The sequence below is a fragment of the Hetaerina americana genome, unplaced genomic scaffold (assembly GCF_022747635.1).
Source record: "Hetaerina americana unplaced genomic scaffold, ioHetAmer1.1.p SCAF_19, whole genome shotgun sequence".
NCBI classification, from domain to species: domain Eukaryota; kingdom Metazoa; phylum Arthropoda; class Insecta; order Odonata; family Calopterygidae; genus Hetaerina; species Hetaerina americana.
Genome location: NW_027286752.1, coordinates 6,784,615 through 6,799,383, shown reverse-complemented (window position 1 = coordinate 6,799,383; position 14,769 = coordinate 6,784,615).

The window sequence follows — 14,769 nt, the reverse complement described above, 5'->3', positions numbered from 1 at the left end:
TTCTCCCCGCGGTCATTCCTCGTGCCTAAACCGTAGTCCCCCACCTCATCACCATCTCTTCCTTCGCCTACTGTCGCATTCCAATCCCCCATCACTATCAAATGTTTCCCTGCAGGAACACATGCAATCATGTCCTCTAACTGATCGTATATCCTATCGACCTCTTCTTCCTTATGGTTGCTCGGTGGCATGTATACCTGGATAATAACTAAGTTCGTCGGTTCTGCTTTTATCTCCACTAGTAGTATTCTATCCGTTACCTGCTCTATGTTGACTACGCTTCTTCCTACCTCTTCATTTAATACTTGCTGGCTCTCGTCCCCACCACTGTATATTATTCTATACTTACCACTCCAGCAATCCCCGCTATCTTTCCATCTCACCTCGCATAGACCTAAAATATCTATATTTCCCCTTTCCATCTCTCGCTTAACATTCTCCAATTTCCCTGTCCTCATCATTGTCCTAACATTCCACGTTCCTATTCTAACTAATTTTGTCTTCTTCTCCTGCGTCTTCTGTCCTGCTGCTGCTGGTTTTCCCTTGCAAGGGTTTCGTGGGATGACGACCTCGGAAGCCTTGCCTCCCCCGCTGCCGGGCACGACACACGGCCGATTGGGCCGAGCCCCGTGGTTGCCAGGACTCAAAATATCTCTATTGTCCATCACATTGTTCTTGGGAATGATAATTGAGGTGGTTTCCCGTTGCCTTCCTCAATAGTGTTTTTAACGTGACACCATCACTTACTGGCCGCCCCACTGGGGTCAGACGCCATTGCAGCCGCCTCACTGAGGAACAGACGCTGCGTGGACTACCTTTCGTCTGGCTCCTAACCTTCGACCTATCTGGCATGGGTGACCCTACCAGGAGTAATTTTTATTACTCCCGCCAGTACAGCTCTAGGGGTCATCGGAACGCACAAGCCCTTCCACCACGTCAAGGTTGTAGTCCGGGGAGGGATATATATATATATATATATATATATATTTATTTATTTATTTATATATCACATTACGACATATAAATAATAAATGAAATATATTTATTTATTTATATTTATACACAGAAACACAGCTCTAAAGATGACGGCCGTGCCGTCGAAACGACAACTAGATGTGCACATCATTCATACATTTTTCTTCTGGTCATAGTCATTGATCACGGAGTTTTCGAACCCGCGCAATGTGTACCTGTATAAATGTTTCGGTTTGTTCAATGAGGTTCGAAAACTACCTAAGTGAATAGGTTCCGGATCTTAAGACTCATTCTTTATTAGCATACAGATAGACACATACACCCCCATAAATTAGGAAAATAATACGATTCTCTGCTCATGTTTCGGGTAAGAGCTGAGCACTATCAAAGAAAAATGAGAATGTATCAAGAAAAGCATATCGAAATCCGCAAAAGAAATTATAGGAGCCACTAACGGGAAAATGGCAAGGAAACCATGGATCACCGAGATGATTAGAAAGATAGATGAGAGAAGAAAATGGAAGAATGTAAATACAGAGTTAGGCAAAAGGAAGGGGGAAGAGTTAATAAATAAATCGAGGCGGGTAACAAATAAACCAAAAGACGCAGTACGAGGATATGGAAAGTTTGCAGAGGAAGGGTGAAATTGGTGTTCTACACACCAGTGTTAAATCACTATCGGGAAGTAAGAAGGGAAGATCAGGGCTAACAGTTAGAGATAAGTCGCGTAAGGTAATATTTGACACAGAAAAGATCCGAAAGATGGAAGGAATATATAGAATGACTTCATGGTAAAAAACTTAGGCCAACCAGGTTAGACAAAGAAAAGGAACAGGACGTAGATGAAGATAGCTTCCAGACGACTCGACGATGAAAGTGAAGGGCATGAAGGGAGATGAAACTAAATAAGGCCGTGAGGGTAGACAATATTCCTGCGGAACTACTAAAAGGTTTAGGAAAGTGGGGGAAGAAGAGTCTATATCGACTGGTTCCTATTCGGAAAAATGTAAAGGCTACATCATGTGATGACTACAGGACAATAAGTTCCATATCCCACGCAGCTAAAGTTGTTCTAAGAATCATAAACAAAAGGATAGAGAATAGGGCAAATGATTACTAAGGGGATGATCAGTTTGGGTTTAGGAAGGGGAGAGGTACGCGTGATGCCATTGCAGTAATGAAATTATTAATCGATAGGAATATAGAACACAACCAGGAGGTATTTGCCTGTTTCGTAGATTTCGAAAAAGCGTTTGATAGAGTGAATTGGGAAAAAACTAATGAGTATATTGCAGAAAATAGGAATAGATTGGAGGGAAAGGAGGCTAATCCGCAACCTGTACATATCTCAGACTGCTCAAGTACGAGTGGGAAACGGGGAGTCAGGATGGGCAGTGTTAGGAAGGGGTGTAAGGCAGGGTTGCCCAATATCACCGTTGCTGTTCAACCTGTATGCAGAGGAAATGATCAAAGAGGCATGGGAAGAACTCGAGGTAGGAATGAAAGTGGGCGGGGAATTCGTAAAATCAGTTAGGTTCGCGGATGACCAAGCTTCAGTTTGTCAGTCAGCCAAGGGGTTGCAAGCATTGCTGAGTGAATTGGAAATTCAGTGCTCCAGGTATGGGATGAGAATCAATATTAATAAAACAAAGGTTATGCGATTTCTAGAAAGAAAAAGGCTAAGCTAAACATTAAAATAGGAGGGCAAAACCTAGAGCAGGTAGAACAGTTTACGTATCTCGGAAGTGTTTTTGACCAACACCGTCAAAGCAGTAGGGTCGTAAGGAGAGAAGCATTGCGCTAGGCAAAGAGGCTTTCACAAGGAAGAGGGAATTGATGGTCCGAATGACGCCGGGTGTTATCGTGGTGAAAAATGACTCCTTTTGGCAAGAGTGCACGGCGTTTGGATACACATCCCTCACAGACGATCTAAGAAGTGAATCATCTGTGAGGACATGCGGCCAAATCATCTTTGAGGGACATCTTTCATGGACGATGCTGCCAGAGAAGAAAGTGGAGGGCTTTATCATATTATATCGAAGAGAAACCACCCCAATGATCACGAATGAGACTGATCTTAATTATGGCAGTGTGTGGAAAATTGTTTAGTTTTAAAATTACGGCTTTTGAATGGCCAAGAAACGCTGGGTGAAATGTATAACTCTGCATGGTGGCTATGTAGAGAAGCCTTAAAAATGACAAGAAAAGTGTTTTACTCGATTATTTTTATTGATAATTAAAGGATTACGATATTCTTTCGTACCAATCCCGAAATGTCCAAATTAAACTACATGACTATTAATTAAGAAAAATACAATTAAACCATAGTTTACAGACGAAATGATGAGACGTGGAAATGAATGTAAGAGTTAAAACAGAAAATCAGGCATTAGTAAGTCAAAGAGGAAGAAACTGAGGCGATAATCTAATAAGACGAAAGAAGTGTGATGACATTGCGATGTTCAAAAGGAAGGGATAATGGGATGCGATATACAGAAAGGTGGGAATACCACCTGAAAGGAACATCCGGGCATACTGTTAAAGATACGACAGGAAAATTATGAATGGAACCAGAGAGTTTCAAGAGAGATGGAAAATATGCACAAGATCTTAATGGTTAGATAATGAGGCAAACATATTGAGGGCACTAACGGTTAGGAACATCAGGAGTACAGTCAGAATGTACTTCTGTTATTAGAATTCGAGAAGGCCTTTCCCAGAGTAAAGTAATTAGATTGTATTACAGAAGATAAGAGAGGAGGACATGCGGCTTATCGGCGACCTGTGCATGTCTGCCTAGGTGTGTGTGGCGGATGGAGAGTCGAGATGGGAACTGTTAGGAGGGAGAGTAAGATAAGAATGTCCATTATGACATTATGACCCATGTTTTTCAATGTATACGTGGAGGAAATGGTAAAAGAGTAATGGGAAGAAATGGAGATAGAAAAGAATTCGATGGGATACTGATAAAATCAGTTAAATTTGCGAATGATCAAACTTCATTTCGCTCAGCTAAGGGGTCAAAATTCTTATTGCGTACATCAGAATATAATTTTGATATGTACTTGGTGAGAATCAATGTAAACAAACTAAGGTTATGAGGTTAAAATAGGACGAAAAAAACTAAAGTAGGTGGAAAATTTTAACAATCCAGGTAAGATTTTGGATTGTCGTGGTTGTTATTTAGGGCAGGTGACCGACAGCAGAGATATTATATTAAAAACATTTAATTTACAAGTGGGAACAAAATTAAAATTGCAAAGATATCAGGTATATTTGTAGGTGCATGTGTATTTTAGTTGGTATTTTGTATGTTTGCATATGTGTGGGGTGTTAGTGTTTTTGCATGATGTATACCATGTTTTGTTTGTGGATTGTATAAAAATGTGGCTTTTGCGCTGGTAATTTGATATGGGTAAGAAATTCAGGGAATGGATAAAGGTGGAAGACTCCAACGTCTGCATTAACCTACTCTTATCTAAAGGCGCCAAGGACTCCTCAGTTTAACCTTCCATCTGACGGACGGCGTACTCAAAGCGCTATGTAGCACCTCAATAGGGATCGGGATACCCCCAAAAATGTGCGAAGCCAAATTGAGTAGGTTAAGGCGTTATGAGGTGGAATTCGAACATAATAAAGAACAGATAGTAACAATTTTCCACTAGACGCGTTTAATTGTACTACCAGGTTTCGATGTATTACATCATCTTCACCGGAAAATTGTTACTTTCTGTTCTTTATTCGGTGGGAAGCACTTTTTTATAAGTGTGATATGTAGAACGGTTAATTCGGCGCGGAAACGTGGTCACTGAAGATTGTTTCCACATTATACTTGCGTATAATTGAGGCTTTTGACATGTGGATGTGGAGATTGAGGGAAAATTGTTAAATGGTATATTGGAGGTTTTTTGAATGTGGGTGTGGAGAAGAATGGAGAAGGTGAAATGGACAGAGAAGAAAACAAACGAGGAAGTACTTGGTATGGTGGGCGAAGAGAGGGGTCTGCTGGGAGCAATCCTATGGAGGCAGGAAAAGTGGATGAAGGGGGTATTGGTCGGCAGTGGGATGTTAGAGACTATTATAGAGGGGAGAATGTTAGGGAAAGGAAGAAGGGGCAGGAATAGGATAGGGATGTTGAAGGAAGGAAGTACAGAGATATGAAGAGAGATTGCCATAAATTAGGATGTTGGGTTGTGTTTATTTATTTGGTAGTTGTGTACATCGAAAACCAACCTTAACTGGTATATTACCTAATAAAAAATTGTTCAGTTGGCCATGCATGTGACGTAGAACACATTCAAAATAATAAGTGATACAGAAAATAGAATTAGAATAATGCACGAAAATTCGCTCACTTCAATAGAATATAGTAGTCGAACCCATGTACAATTTAGAAAAATACACGAAAATACTACATACACACCATACATGTAACACAGCTGACAATCATAAGTTATCACTCCTAAACTTATCCACATGCTGTATTGGCACTTGATAAATGGTAACTTATAAATTCCTAAGTTCAGTTTAGGGTGGGCACATGTCCTAATGCCGATGTTAGAGTTAATCTATACGATTAGTACGCCTTGTGCCTAGTTAATTTCATTTTGTAGATTCGCCGACATTTGGGGTCGTATAATGCCAGAAAATCAAATCGGAAAAAAAGTTAAATGTCTACTCAATAGGTATGTATGTCATTAAAACTCGCGAACTTCAACTACAGAACACAGCTGTCTTTTGTACATTCGATGATTCGGTTTTCAAAAGTTTTTTAGGAAAATTAATCCTTATAACAAAGAGTGCTAAAACAACACAAACATTTGAATAGGTGAATAAATAAGTATAACCCCTCAGTTGCCTTCACCAGTCCATTTATTTACATTTACATAATAACCCAAAGGCCCCAAAGAGCGTGCGTCATGGAGTGGGAAAACAGCCAGCCAGCCATTGACAATGCAGAGGAAAAAGTCTGTAAATATGCATTCCTATGTTAATGGTACACTCTCTTTCTTGACGCGATTGTACGAAGGTAAAGCTTAAATATATATTTTGAAAAGTGTCAGTAACTTAACTTGAACCTGCCTCTGTAATTCTGTTATTTGCGGATGCGGAACATACATCTACAGAGCCAGGACCTGGATTTTTTTCCTTTGCTGTCGGGTATTTTTTCCTAGATGTTGTGTGAAATTCCGCTTGGATAGTCTATAATTAAAGAAAAAATCCTGCCAAACACCCCAATGGTGGCTTGCAGAGTACTAAAAAATACAATACAAAGCCCCATATTCCATCGAACCTTTGCATTTCTCTGTCATTTAAAATCTTGCTAAATTCACCAAACTGCAAGAAAATATTGTACAGGTATTAACTAGAATCATCGGACGAACTAATTTCGATATTATTGCATGTTTGCCCTGAGGGTCTGCTTGTATGTAATGTAAACTCAGGAAACCAAATTAAGAATTAGCTAGAGTAACTCACATTTACTATGTATGTACTCAAGTCAGAATCCAGTGAAACGAAAACATTGTTGCGATTAACTTCAAATTCTTCATTTAATTTTAAGCATAATCCAATTTGAACTCGATTAAATTCAGCGGGAACATATGGATGAAAGCATCATGAAAGGTCTCACTTTCGGGACTAACTTTTTCTAGTTGCTTGGTCATTACGGGAAAAAAATGTCAATATTCAAGATGAGGTCTCGCAAGTTCAGCGACGCAGCGATCGACGTCCCACGGTGACCTTCGAAGGAATAACTCATTCGACGGGTTATTATGGGAGCGAGAAAATTCAACGCCGAGCAGGTAGAGCGCGAAGCAAGCTTTCGCGGCTATGCATATTCCTAAGATACTACTTACATGAGGGTGGCGGACAACGCCCGCGATCGTCATGTCGGATAGAACCAGTTTCTCGGATGAGTTCATGGAGAAAGGGTAAAAAGGTCATCGTCCCGTTCTCCGTAATTCCACCCCGTACGGTCTCAGAAAAAACAGAAACGGGCGACGGACGTCGAAGGGATTGAACTTTACGATCCCCAGAGGAAGTAGCAACATTGCATCATCCATTCGGAGAAACACGGCTTTCGGGCGGGACTTATCCCATGGAAGAGGCTATGCCTTATTCTTTCCACACTCCCGCGAGCCTTATTCTTTTCCTCCCTTTCCCCCAAGGAAATCACCATTATTTCAGGTTTCATACCGATCATAGGCAGGTTTTGAATGGTCATCAAAGCTAATATACAATTGCGACGCCCATCTAAGAGAGATTTGCATTTCAAGCCGTGGAAAGTGCTTTTTCAAATTAATAATTATAACAATTGGTGATATTTCACGATGATTTTAGTGCAAATCTCACGTTTCAAGGTCAAGACATCATTTTCAGGCCCAAATCGCAATTTAAATTCTAATACCTTGTCGCGCTCACGCGTCGTATGCGATACAACAATGTGAAAAATAGCTTTTTATTATTCTGAATGTTTTGTGTTTTCATAATTTAGACAGGAGTATCCCCCCCCGACTCGACCCCCCACCCCTCCCAATTAAACAGCTCCCCGCCGTCTTTCCCCAAAAAAATCGGAATCAGTCCTATACACGTATAATCTTATTACGAACACATGATGTTGAAATTGAAATGAACATAAAATAAAGGTAAACTACATCTAGCAGTAGTGTGCAAGCACTCGCATCGCATTAGAGACTACATACAAATAATAATATAGATAAGTATTTTACTGATATTAAATATAAAAAATTATGAATATTATTGTAGAACAAATTCCGTTAAATAAATAATGTCGTTTTATCGACCCATCAAACATTTTAATGAGGCAATTTATTTCATTACCACCAGTTGTGGCCCCCCCTGAATAGCTATAAAATGATTTTTTCCCTCCACCTGCATTGGTTTTTTACATGCTGCCATACTTCAATGGTGGAGTTAAACTATCCTCTCCTAATATCTCCTTGTTATATTACTGCTCGTTTATTTTTCGTACTTCCTCTCTTCCTTTAACATATCCAAAAACTACCAGTCAATTCAGCCATCGAATCGCTGAAAATCTTACAAAAATAGGTTTGTGATTAATCGTGTTCATATTTAACTTCGATCAAATTTGCCAGGTCAATTCCCACACAATTATTCGTTCGGAATATTGCTCGAAGTTTTTTTATGATAATTCAATGAAATGGAATCAAAATTGCTAGTGCTCACTTTCCTGAAGCATACGCACCGATACAAAATTTTTGGCGTCAGCATAACTGGATTTATTGCGGATTGACTGGTTGGATTGATTGCCGAATTGGATCGCGTGCAGATTAGAGGAACTAGATTAGTAAAACATCGTTATGATAAACTGAGTAGTGTATCCAATATATTAGAGCAGCTAGGCTGGGAATCACTCACGGAGCAAAGGTTAAAGTACAGATCTCTTGCATAAATTTGGAAGGATGTCTCTTCAGCAGTCATGTTGAAAACGTATTATTACCCCCAACGTACTGCGGTAGGAGAGATCATGCTAGTAAAATTAGAGAGATTAAAAGAGGAACAGATAGATTAAAGATGTCGTTTTTTCCACGAACGATTAGAGATCAGAATAAAGATGCAGAGAGAGCAGGGGATGGTGAAGAGGGGGGAGGTTGGTGTTCTCCCTCCGGTCAGGAGAGGGTAAGTTACCACTCCAATTCCATTCTTAATTTTTTCATATCTTTAATTTTACCTAGTAATAATTTAGATTGTTATGTTAAATCTTTATCGGGAAGTAAGAAAGGAAGATCTGGGCTAACAGTTAGAGATAGGTCGCGTAAGATAATATTTGACACAGAAAAGATCCAAAAGGGATGGAAGGAATATATAGAATGACTTTATGGTAAAAAACTTAGGCCAACAAGGTTAGACAAAGAAAAGGAACAGGACGTAGATGAAAAGAGCTTCCAGACATACTCGACGATGAAATTAAAGGGCATGAAGGGAGATGAAACTAAATAAGGCCATGGGGGTAGACAATATTCCTGCGGAACTACTAAAAGGTTTAGGAAAGTGGGGGAAGAAGAGTCTATATCGACTGATTCGTAGTATCTATGAGGAAGGAATCTGGCCGGAAAACTTTGTGAGAACAGTTTTAGTTCCTATTCCGAAAAATGTAAAGGCTACATCATGTGATGACTACAGGACGATAAGTTCGATATCCCACGCAGCTAAAGTTGCTCTAAGAATCATAAAAAAAGGATAGAGAGTAGGGCAAATGATTACTTAGGGGAGGATCAGTTTGGGTTTAAGAAGGGGAGAGGTACGCGTGATGCCATTGCAGTAATGAGACTATTAATCGATAGGAATATAGAACACAACCAGGAGGTATTTGCCTGTTTCGTAGATTTCGAAAAAGCGTTTGATAGAGTGAATTGGGAAAAAATAAAGAGTATTCTGCAAAAAATAGGAATATATTGGAGGGAAAGGAGGCTAATCCGCAACCAATACATGTCTCAGACTGCTCAGGTACGATTGGGGAACGGGGAGTCCGGTTGGGTAGTGTTAGGAAGAGGTGTAAGGCAGGGTTGCCCATTATCACCGTTGCTGTTCAACCTGTATGTAGAGGAAATGATTTAAGAAGCATGGGAAGAACTGGAGGTAGGAATGAAAGTGGGCGTGGAATTAGTAAAATAAGTTGGGTTTGCTGATGACCAAGCTTTAGTTTGTAAGTCAGCCAAGGGGCTGCAAGCAATGCTGAGTGAATTGGAAATTCAGTGCGACAGGTATGGGATGAAAATCAATATTAATAAAACAAAGGTTATGCGATTTTCTAGAAAGAAAAAGGCTAAGCTAAGCATTCAAATAGGAGGGCAAAACCTAGAGCAGGTAGAACAGTTTACGTATCTCGGTAGTGTTTTGGACCAACACGGTCAAAGTAGTAGGGACGTAAGGAGAAGAATTGCGCTAGGCAAAGAGGCATTCACAAAGAGGAGGGAGTTGATGACAGGGACGTTGAGTAAGGATTTTAAGAAGAGACTCGTAAAATCTTTGATATGGAGCGTAGCTATGTACGGCGCGGCAACGTGGTCATTGAAGCAGGAGGATAGGCATAGACTGAAGGCTTTTGAAATGTAGGTGTGGAGAAGAATGGAGAAGGTGAAATGGACAGAGAAGAAAACAAATGAGGAAGTACTTGGTATGGTGGGCGAAGAGAGGGGTTTGTTGGGAGAAAACCTATGAAGGCAGGAAAAGTGACTGAAGGGGGTATTGATCGGCAGTGGAAGGTTGAAGACTGTAATAGAGGGGAGAACGTTAGGCAAACGAGGAAAGGGAAGGAACAGGATAGGGATGTTGGACGGGATGAAGGGAGGAAGGAAATACTCAGAGATGAAGAGGGACCTGATGTGGAGTAGATTACTGGATTTTGTGTTTTGTTAGAAGTCACAAAATATTTATTTAGTAGCTGTGTCCATCGAAAAACCTACCTTAACCGGTAGATTACCGAATAATAATAATAATTAAGTAATCTACAGGTTAATGTAGGTTTTGGATGTTCACAACTACCAAATAAATATTTTTTGACTCATGATAAAATACAATCCAGCAACCTACTCTACGAGCTTGGAATGTTAGGACAGGATACTTAGAGAATATTAAGCGAGAGATGGAAAGAGGAAATTTAGATATCTTAGGCCTATGCGAGGTGAGATGAGAGGATAGCGGGGATTAGTGGAGTGATAATTATAGAATAATATACAGCGGCGGGGACGAGAGCCAACGAGAGGTTGCCATTATATTAAATAAAGAGGTTGGAAGAATCGTAGTCAACATAAAACAAGTAACGGATAGAATATTACTAGCAGAGATAAAAACAAAACCAACGAACTTGGCCATTGTTCAGGTATACATACATGCCACCGAGCAACCATACAGAGGAAGAGGTCGATAGGATATACAATCAGGCTAACTTAACTGCAAGACATGGTAATGAGGTGGGGGACTACAGTTTAGGCACGAGGAATGGCCCCGGGGAGAAAGCAGTTGAGGTCTGCAGGAGACAGGGGTTTGTTATCACCAACACTTGGTTAAGACACCACAAAAGACACAGGTATACATGGAAAATGCCAGGTGACTCAGAGAGATATCAGCTAGATTATATCCTGGTTAGACACAGGTTTAGGAACAGTGTGATAAAATGTCACAGCTTCCCGGGAGCGGATGCGGACTCAGACCACAATTTAGTTGTTATGAAATGTAGCGTCCGTTTCAAAATAAGATAAGGAGGGGGCGGCGGGTTAGAAAAGGAAATGAAGAAGCATTAAATGGATTCAAAAGGAAGGAGTACTAACAGGCTGTAGAGGAAATCATGGAGGATGGTAAAGAGCTGATTACTATTTATTTTTTTTGCATTACTCCGAAAGCAGTACTTCGACATTAACATCGGACCTTGAACATAGATATAAAAATGTGACCATTCGTATACACCCAATCGAAGAAAAATGGGGATGTATCTTGAAAATGATAACGAAAGCTGCAAAAGAAAATTCGCCTTGACCGAGATTCGAACCCAGATCCCTAAATTTCCGGATCCAGTTAAGCTATCGAGGCGTTCTCTTAAGCTTGTCTCGTATTGTATTGAAATGCATAGTAGCGGATGACTCCATAAAAAGTTACTGTTGCAGCATCTCCCGCAGTTTCGATGGAATTTGTCTAAGGTATTAACAGCCTAAGTGTTTTAAATTGGCTTTAACCTCGTGGACTGTGGCGCGTCGCGCACGAATACGAATGCCTGTGACATCTTATGTACGGTATTTCGTCGCAACATCTTGTTCCTTTAAAAGCCTCAACATTTCTGAATTCAAGAGGACGCCTCGATAGCTTAACTGGCAAAAGTACTCCACCGGACATCTGAGGGATCCGGATTTGAATCCCGATCAAGGCGAATGATTTTTACACTCTGATTTTATTGCATTGAAATTCATATTAGCGGATGACTCCGTTAAAAGTTACTGTTGCGGTATCTCCAAATGCTGTTTAATTCTCGAGGGCGCCCTCGAGAAAGCGTTTGGAAACGACTGTTTAGGAGAACTCTCTACTGAGATAATCTTAGTTGCCGAAAATGCGTATGATATCAACTTAGGAAGGAAGACAAAAAAGATGGCCACAAACCTTCACACCGGAAGTCCAGACGCCACTATGCTTCCGCTTTAAGATTGCTCTTCGCCTACAGCCTTCGGATGACGCCGATGATTTTTGTTGTTGTTGTTATCGCAGCCATACTTTTTTTGTCGGCCTGTGGACGCGTGTGAACCTCTGGCGATTGAATTCAACCCCATGCATGTTCAGTCCGCTCAAGGCTAGCTGGTTCTTCCTAATATAGTTTCGCGTTTCCATAATGTATATGGTGGTTGCTTTGTCCTTCCGTCTGAATGTAATTATGAGGAGGCAAATTCTGTGATACGGATATTTTTTGTTTTGAAGTATTACCGCGGTGGAAAAAGTCTTCGAGATCAAGCGTGAAGATCAAGTTTCGTGACACATGAGAGTTAAATTTTCCTCCCGTTTCGAAGAATGGAAAAATCTTGCTCTCAGATTTGTTAGTCATGGCTTTCACCCATGAATGAATCATCGCTTTGTGATTTTCCATGCGTATAATTCATGTTTTCCAGAGAGTTTCCCCATTTCAATTAACAGCTATTTTGTAACCGTGGCTTCGGTGGCTACGAGTCAAGTTTCAATCTTTGAGAGTGACTCGTATGTTGAAATATCATTGCAAAAGAAATCAAGCAATAAAACTATCATATGCTTTCGGTGATACGTTGCATGGGAAGTCAGCTCCCGAAGACGTGGTCATATACGTATGTATCACGAAACTCTTACATCAAACGATAGTGACAAAGAGCGTCACGCTTTGCTAACTTTGGATACTCTAAATGACCGACCGTAAAGTCTTTTAATACCACCCAATTGAAGGCACCTGGCGTCATGAAGGCCAGGTGCTTTCAAGGATTCTTATTCTAAATAAGTTTGTGGATGCAAATTACGTATAAGCGGAGACTGATTATTTAGTTATTCCATTTGTTATTATTGCTATTCTACACATTATGGCATTTTTTGAGTGAACACGGCTTATACAACGATACATTTACCTCTTCTAAAACAACCTTCAATTCAGCACGCTTCCTTCCTCCTTTCATTCCATCAACATGCCTATCTTATTCCTTCCTCTTCATCGTTTGCCTAACTTTCTCCCTTCTGTCACAGATTTTATCATCACATTGGCAATCAAAACGCTCTGAATCCATCTTTTCTGCCTCCTATTTATTTCTCCCAAAACTCCCCTCTCCTCCCTCACCATAACTAGCTCTCCTTTTTATTTTCCTTTCCGTACACTTCACCTCTTCCATTCATCTCGTTCACTTGCTCCAATGAACATGTTTACATGTCGTACAATGCCCGGAGATTTAGGATGATGTCAAACTATGTCATAGTTAGACACAGATGAGGGAACTGCGTCATTAATTTGCAGTTTCCCGGGAGCGTATGCGGATCCGGGTCACAATTCATGCGACAGCATCTGCTTCATAAGGATAAAATAGGCTGCGAAGATGTGTTAGGAAATGGAATGTGGAAGCATTAACCGGAACGACAAGGAAGGAATATCAGCAGACTATAAAGAAAGTTATGGGTGAGGGCAAGGATCTGTATAATATGCATAGAAGAAGAAATGGGAACACGATATGGAAATCCTCAAACTACCGTGATATTCATTAGGAAAACGACAAGGAAATATATTACGGACGAAATGGTTAAAAAATAGACAAGAAAATAAAAAGGGAGAACATAAACATAGATGTAAATAGGAGGAAGTAAAAAGAGTCAAAACGTAATAAACTGGGGCGGGTGACCAATAGACCGAAAGAGGCGATGCAAGACGCAGTGCGTAGGTATGGAAGGTATGAATGAGAGGGGTCAAATTTTTGCGCCATACAGGTAGGTGAAAACTCAATGAGGAAGTAAGAAGGGGAAATTGTCGCAAGCAGTCAAAAGTTAAGTCAGGAAAAATGTTAGTTTAACAAGAAAAGATCCAAGAGAGGTGGAAGAAATAGATAGAAGAACTGTGTGGCAAAGATATAAGGCCAGAAAAGTTGGTCATAGAGAATGAAAATGACGTAGATGAGGTCCAGGTCTACTTGATAGCGAGATGGAGAGGGCAGCAATAAAATTGAAATCAAATAAGGTCGTGGGCGTGTCGTCCATTCCCGCGGAACTACTTAGAGGTTTAGGAAAATGTGGGAGGGAGCGTTTAATGGACTGCTTCGTTCAGCATCGAGCAATTGCAGCCATATTGATTTCCTTTTTACAAACTTTTTCCATTGAATAATTCACTCTCAGAAGGGAAGTTGAAAATAGAGGGGTATTTAGCAGCCCAGAGTGTCCGGCTGGGTCTTTTTAGGCTTAGAACTAAAGCGGTATTCAGTCTGTGTCTATCCAAAATCTATCTTAAACGGTAGCCTACGAAATAATAATTGGCTCCATGACAACTTCCCCTCCTCTCCCCCCACCACTGTGACCCGGCGAAGCAGTCTGGGTCAAGGGCAAGGTCCTACATCCCTTCCCCCTCCCGGGTTTTCCGTTTCACCAAGACAATGCCCTACCCCCATACATTACAAGACCTTCATAATTTAAATATGCTTCGTAACGACTCGCATATATTGCCGGCCTTATTATTTCCTTTCGCCAACCTCCATATCTGCTCACAACCCCTTGTTCCCCCCGCCTCTTGGTCTTTTCTTTCGCACTGGTGCTGTCCCTTCCATTCGCACGAAA